Below are 7,841 nucleotides of genomic sequence, written 5' to 3' on the forward strand. Positions count from 1 at the left end.
CTGTTTTTCTCTCATACTCATTAGCAAATTGGGTTTGCAAGGACTTCCCTACTTCCTAACAGAGAGTGAAACAGTATGTGTGAATGACTTGAGGAAGCAAGACAACATACCAGGTTCACTGGATGCTGCAACGCGTGAGGATTTTCCATTTGCTTCTTACAAGTTCACTGCCTTTGCATCTAAAAATATATTATTACACTATTTATATTTCAGCAACATCTTGGATCAAAGCAGGATGAAGGCATAATTTTGCCAGGCTCTGTACACAGTTGCAGGTAAATAGCTCCCATTCCTTTGGATCCGGCGCTATAGCTGGAGCTGCATTACAGGACAACACTGGCCCACACGACCCAACCCTTCCCAGAGTGGGTACAGGCACTCCTAAGCTCTGCAATGGTTTACTGCCCCTGCAGGAAAAACAATGTTTTGGGTTACGCTCCGCAAACAGCTTTATATTGTTATGTTGCATGGGTAAACATGAGACCATGGCAGCCTAGCAACTCAACTGCAACAGGAGATAGGTTCAGAAGTAAATTAAGAGTCATTTTCCTTTCTCCACTTGCTAGCTAGTTTTTTGCAAGATCTGAAACCACAGCGCAAAAAGCTGGGTTCTATTTCCAGTGCTGGCAATGGTTTTCTGACCTTGAGTGTCTGTCTGTTTCTAGTTTCTAAATTTACAAGATAGAGATGATAAATTTCCTCCACTTTGGACAGATTTGGAGATCTTCAAATGACAAGTGCTATATAAAAGAGTGCAATCTTCTGCCAGCATACTACTTAATAGATGGCCTCTTAGACAGCAAAGCAGCAGGCAGAGTAAGCAATGCCTAAGCAAGTCATGTGCCCTCTTCAACCCAAATCAGACAAGAACTCATCTTTAAGATGAAGTCAAAGAGCCCTAGGCAAATGGACTTCTTTATCTCTTCCAGCCTTTTTTACCTCAAGGTTTTGACAAGTGTGGATCCATCACTAAATACTTTGTTGAGAGGTATTGCTACTGTGATATCACTGATGCTCTGGCTCAGCACAGCTTTCATGTTTTCTTCACTGTCATTCTGAAATTAAGACAGTGACTAGTTTGTCAGTAAGTTGTCTCTGCAACCAAGTCTTCAGCACTTTTCAGTGTAACTGATTTAACTGCTGTATCTACAGCAGAACAAAGTCTGTGCCTGTGCCATAAATGAAAGCAAGACACAATCTGAAGCTGCAGAAAAGGCTTGAAATTACAAGTAAATTCTCACCAGGGTTATAAAAGGGCCACCTGAATATGAAACAGAGATAGTGAACAAATCCTGGAATAAGCTTTAAAAGAGAGAAGAATCCAGGCCAAATGGAAACACACTAAGTATAATTTATAATAAGTAATGTGTAAAAACTTATCCAAATCATGGAGCTCAAAATGAGAATAAACAGTGATCTTCCAATAGGGACAAGTACAGATAAGCTAAGTATCTGCTAAAAGGCTGAACTCTGAGTAACCCTTGGGTGTTACCAACTGCTTCAACAAGTCATCAGTATGTTTCAGTAATGGCCAAAAAGACTGTAGCAAAAATAGTGCATACTTCAATATGGCTAACCTGGAACTCAGTACCTGTCATCATGTACAACAGAAAATGACTGTTGCTCTGCAGTTAATTATGTAAAAAATAGACATGCAATCCACCTCTGCCTGCAATGAGCACAGCTGATCCTGCAAGATAACCTATTTGCCCAACAAGATGGAACAATGCCTGCAGTCACTCAAACTACAGCAATAAAGAACAAATGAACAAAAAAGGCTGAGCCTCACTCAGAGCACACATCATATACTCATCTTGATCTGCACAGGCATCAGCAGAGGTCAGCAGGATCACTGTGAAATGTGAAATGCACTGGGTGTAAACAACTGGAACAGTGTCTGCCCACAACAGAAAACAAAAGAAAAATTCTATTTAAAGAATGTTGTACACTTCAAGATGGTTTAGAGTTGTTAAGGCTTTTTGACAGGCCATTGCACTGCTATCTGGTAGAAATAAAAACTAGGCACAGAGGAAAGCTATTCAGGTACCAGAAGGAAGAGTGCAAGGAGGCTCTCAGAGCACTGTTTAACAGCAGTGGAGATTTGCAGCCTCAGTGATTGGAAAAATACAGTCCCCAAGTGGAAGCCTCGGGTATGGGGTAAATTGTTCAACCATGTTTATTTTTAGAGTCTTGTCTGCCTTTCAGCAGTGACTTAGCTTCAGAGGACACAGATCCTGTGTCCTTAGCCTAAGACAGGTTTACTTCTTAACTAGGTAGACCCTTAAAATACAAAGTGACAACCTGAATATGGAAACATTTCCCCCTTCCTGAATATGGAAACATTTCCCCCTTCCCCAGACCAATGGGAACAGGAACCGTCATCCAGCGCTTTGTATCTTCCCTGAGGTGAATAAAATACTCAGTGAGTGTTGATGACAACATCTGACTGGCAAGCAGTCATTATCCCCATCATGGGAATGAGGAAATGTGCAAACACACCAGGAATATGACCATGTGTCATGCTGGCATCAGTCACCTCACCGAAGAGAACGGTCATCACTGCAGAGAATGAACCATCCAGGGCAACAAGGCTCTTGCTGTGGTCTGTAACTCCACATTGCTTTTTCCTGAGCCTTCTGGAAGAAAACAGAAGGTGAACCCTAGACAGTCAAAGACACATGAGACTGTCCATTGAAATCCCTAAGCATAACAGCAGAACTTGGCCAGCTCAACAAGTATCTCAAGCGTTTCTTGCCAGGTACTTGAGTTTCCAGCAGAGATGCTGCAGTTTCTTCCAAAAATGTTGTCTTCTTAAACAAACTGGACAGATTGTTGTGGAGATGCTAAGAGAATGTCAATCTGCTAAATGTCAGAAAGATTTTGACTAAACTAGGAAGAAAAATAGTGAGGAGTTGCACCTATATAATTAGTAACAAATCTTTAATTCTACATGTTTAGATAGCAAGGCTGATTTAGAATTAATTGCTGAAGTGGGGCAGCCAAGAGGACAGATTCAAATCTCCTTTACATCAGTAGAAATGCAGAGTAGCTTCACTAAAGTCAAAACAGTAAGTAATGCTGCAACAGCCCCACATCTTACAGCTTGTTAAAGCTAATTTAATGCAAACATTGCCTTAATTGTTTTTCTTAATCATCTTTTTACCTATTCATGAAATGTACCCAAGCCCAGGAAGACTGAAGTTCCTCAAAGACAGGGGCTGAGTCAGGAACAGGTCCTGGGGTGACCAAACTTCAAGTCCACTGATTGTTTCAACATGTGAAAGCTCAGGCCCCAGACTCCTTTCCTTCGTGTAGTCTCTTTCTGTAAACAGTAGTTTCATCAAGGAAAGACACTGAAGAGAGAGAAGAATACCTTTAGAGGGCAGTTTGTACCCATTTACATGACTGATCCATGGAGCTGGACTTCCACGGCAGACACCAGACTTCCAGCAGACTGGCAGGACACAGTTAAAAAGGAACCTCATTTGAAACACAAGTTTCTTTAAACTCCCAGAAGAGCAAGAAAATCACAATCTGTATCTGAAATGTTGTTTTGTGAAGTCACACATCTTAAATTTTACACATTATTCATATATAATCTGTAGGAGAGAGTCAATAGTTGACTGACAACACGATGCTGAACATCTTCCAGCCTAGAAATGCTTGCAATGTGCCAGCTCTTCGTAAACTGAATCTTGAGTCACAAGGACTAAGTGAGGGTGGTGCATGTCACCACAGGAGAGCTGTTGGGTTTTATTGGACATTGGACAAATTATCTTTTCCCCACGGAAGTTGTTACTACCAGCAACTTGAGACCCTGCCATCACCATCTCTTACAAAAGAAGCAAGGCCAGAAATTTTTGTCTCCTTTCTTCTTTTACAACAGATGAGCAAGAGTGGTGAGGAAATTAAAAATAATCTGGAAAACATGGAAATAAAGCTAAGGCCCGTTGCTTTGGACGCACAAAAGAAATGTATTACAGAAACATACCACATACAGTCTTGTATCCTCTTGATGACTTTAACATGGTAGTCTTGGATGAGCCAGAGGGAGATTTGCCCAAGTAAAAACCTCAGGATTGCACCCTCCAAAATTATCTTCACCAAAATCCAGAGAACTTAACAGCCTTACTGTGTTCCCGCAGTGCATTGTGTGTCATTCCAAAGATGAATTTTGGCTTACCAAAATTCTTTGGCCAGTTAAAGCAGGAACAAAAATGGTAATGTCCACCAAACTGAAAGGAAAATAACAATCTCAATGCCATTTGTTTTTACATTAATTTCAGTTTTATGCTAAAAATATAAAGGTAGCATATTTCATTCATACTGGGTCTCAAGCACAAAATAAAAGAAGGGGACAAGTTCAAGGTGCAGATTTTGGTGGCTGAGTGTGGTACAAGAAGATGGGGGAGGGAAGAGGTACTGAAGGGCACTCAGAATGAAAGCATTGGGATGGAGCTTGGGTTTGACTTCTGGGGTTTGACTTTGAGAGTATGTTTCATTAAACATGAAATAACAGACAGTAACACTTTTTAACGGGTCACTACTGGCTTGTACAAGGAGTATCAACTAAGGCAAGTGGGAGAAATGTCTCAGTACCAAGTCCTTCTTTCAGACTCATTACAGAGTTGGGGTCCCTTCCATGTTCCAGAATGAACTATTTTGTCCAATGTAACAGAAAGACTAGGACATAGCAGGGAAATTATGGCATCTGTCAGACCACCATCCTACCTCCTGCTCGCTCTCCTTCACCACCCTCTTCATAATCCAACCATGAGGAAAAACCTTGGTCTGCAACTGCACAGGCCAGACACATCAGTGAAAGGAGTGGGTTTACCTGGGTAAAGGCAAAGGGAGCTGCAAGATATTCTTTGTGCCAGGTCACCTCACACCATCAAGCTTTTCCTGTACTATCCTATTTGTCCCTCACCTCACACTCTCATCCCCTTTTATTTTAACTGAATATTTTACTACCCTCTTACTTGCATAAATTCTAGAAAGAGCATTCAGCAATTCTGTAACACCCACAGACTCTGAAGACCTAAAACCTCCCAGGACTGCTTAGCTGTACTCAGCAAAAGGTCTCCCAGTACCATGATATCTGTTTTCCAAGGCTCTTCCCGCACACCTGGCAGCAAGGCCATTTTTAGTGGCTTTTCAGCAGCAGCACAGACTTTCCTCAGAGCAAAGCAGCTCACAAAGCCAGCGACAGAAGCTAAGGCCACCTGGCCTAGAGCTGTGCCTAATGTCACAAAGGGGATTTTACCCAGGGCTTCCTTAAGAGGATTAGGGAACCATCTACTTGCACAAAACAACGGCCACATCTGCTGCTCCAGCGCAAGTCGTTCTTTTCTGCTCTCACAAAGCTCATTTCTGCTCTGTCCTGACAACTTCTCACATTACAGGATCCTGCCATGTAATGCAGACACTCGTGAAGAACTGGGGGTTGGATACAGGTGGAGGGTGAGCACCAGATCAGGTGTATCCAGAGCTCATCCATCCCACAATACTAAGCAGCACCACACAGAGCAAATAAACAAAAAAGCCTGTTTTTCAGCAGCTGGATATTCACAGCTAGCTGGATATCACTGAGCAAACTCCTGAGGCTTCAGAGTAGGTTTAGGAGGACTGTGGTGTGTTCAAAAGTTTTGAAAATGTGACCAATTATTTAGCAGTTTAAATGAGTTAAACATTAAAGCTCAGCTCTCAGGTGATATTCCCAATATACTTCATATATCAGAAAGAGAAAAATCTTCGTTGTGTCAGATGTACAGAGGTATAAAATGGTACCAAACTGGTACATCTAAAAGGAAGAGGAAAGGAAAACAAAGTCACTGAGGCAAGATGTAAAAACTGCCTACTTTTCTTAGCTTCTTGAATGCTAAGATACATGCAGACCAGCCACCTTGATTTTTCCTCCTTACCACTGGCAAGAAATAAAATTAGCAAGGTGTCTGTAAATTGCTTTTATGGATTTTATGAAGAGAGGGAGGTTTTCACTTTTTAGATTTTATTACTAGACTTGTAATTTAGATTTCAGCTATGAGTTCCTAAAAGAAATCTGGTATTGCCCATTTGACCCCTGAACAAATTAATCCTAATCCTATAATATAACACTCTTCCACAGGATTGAGCACCCTTTCACCCCCAAGGTGGTCCCACCAGATCAGGATTTAACTACTGTACTCTTGCTCGTCCTGCTGGTGCCACTGCAATTTACCTGTTGCATGGTTTAGTGATGGACTTTCTCTGCCAGGACTCAGTCTCCAATCATCAGTAGGACCAGCCTGGATACACAGTGCTTAAGGGGATGGATGCAAGGAAGCAGGGACAGAGCGAGCTGCAGCACGTATAACTCCCTCCAACAAAGACTTCACCTCCCTAAAGGAAATTAATCCACTTTTTTTCTACAGTTTTCTCATCAGAAGCAGCTCCCTCTGTCTCATGGTTCTTGTTCATCTCTGGGTTCTGTTAAGTGTTTCCACATCTTTCTCAAAGCATGCTGATCAAAACTGGACATGTTATCCCAGTTCACCCCCACCACTGAGGGCAATGACTGTCCCAGTCCAGATCTGGGGCTTCTGCCAGTTCCTCTGAGCATAAAATTTCATTCTTTTGCAACAGAATTGCACCACTTCTCATGAGTTTGCCCTCCAGATCCCCACCACACTAATATTTATCTGCACCCTCAAATTCTTATTTCCAAGAATAGAATTGTGCTGTTGTCTCTAATGAGTCACATCTTTCAGTTCCAAATTACTTATCAAACTTAAGGATTGTTTTGAGATTCTAGCAGGTTGTGTTTCCAGATCTGGTCTGCTGATAGAACCAATACTGCACTTACCTTTCTAGGGATTGTAGTCAAATGAAGTGCCTCCCTTCAAAAAACTGTATGAATTTAAGCCAGCCTAAGAGATTAAGCCACTAAAAAGAACACACACAGAAGTATTTTTCAGATAATGTTCTTTGATACAGTTGTTAGTTAGTTTTTTTTATAAAATCTTTTCCCCAAAAAATCACCTCACTGAAATCTCCAGCATTCATACCTCATATCTTTGTTTTAGAGCTTAGCTGTTCAGGGCAAGATCAATACCACAGGCAGAGGGGTGCTGCAGGCACCTGATCGATTGAGGGATTTTTCTCTGACCAATTCATTGCTTTGAAAACTATTTATTGCACCTCAAATAAGAATACATATTCCTTTAGTGTCACTCTTGACACCAATTCTAAGCTGCTCTTAGCTTGCCATCCTGGAGAACCACTAATGAAAAAGTAGCACTCTCTTGGACTGGAGGGAGTCCAAGATCTCAGCGAAGTTTCATAAAGGAATTAGGAATTGCTCTGCTAGGTCAAGTCATTGATCCAATTAAAGGATTGAAGACAGGCATGGACCCATAACCAGTTACTTTAACTAATTAGCCCCCAGCAAGTGAGCCACACTAAATGGTGATGTCCAAGCTCTCAGTCTGCTGAAACATGCAGTAAAATGCTATAGCTTCCCCATCATGGAGGTGAACATACTCCTGAGGGAAGGTTTGTTAGCAACATTCATTTCAGAAACATCACCGCATCAAAAGCCTACATCTAAGTGGCATCTTCATTATCACACAAAGGGTAATCAATACACACAGATCGTGACAAGCAAGCTACTTCACCAAATAACACAAATGTTTTAAGGCTCTCCAGAAGAAGAGGCAAAACATAAAGGAGCTTACTGGCTATTTCTGAGCTACCCTGATGCTGTGAGATGCAGCAATGTGTTCTTTGCACTCCTGGTGCAATGGCAAGGAAAGCACATGCCAAGTGCTTGGCTCCTCGAACCTGCAGTGAGGATCTCGGAC

The sequence above is a fragment of the Empidonax traillii genome, unplaced genomic scaffold (assembly GCF_003031625.1).
Source record: "Empidonax traillii isolate 1590-97213 ecotype Southwest subspecies unplaced genomic scaffold, ASM303162v1 scaffold752:size306384, whole genome shotgun sequence".
NCBI classification, from domain to species: Eukaryota; Metazoa; Chordata; class Aves; order Passeriformes; family Tyrannidae; genus Empidonax; species Empidonax traillii.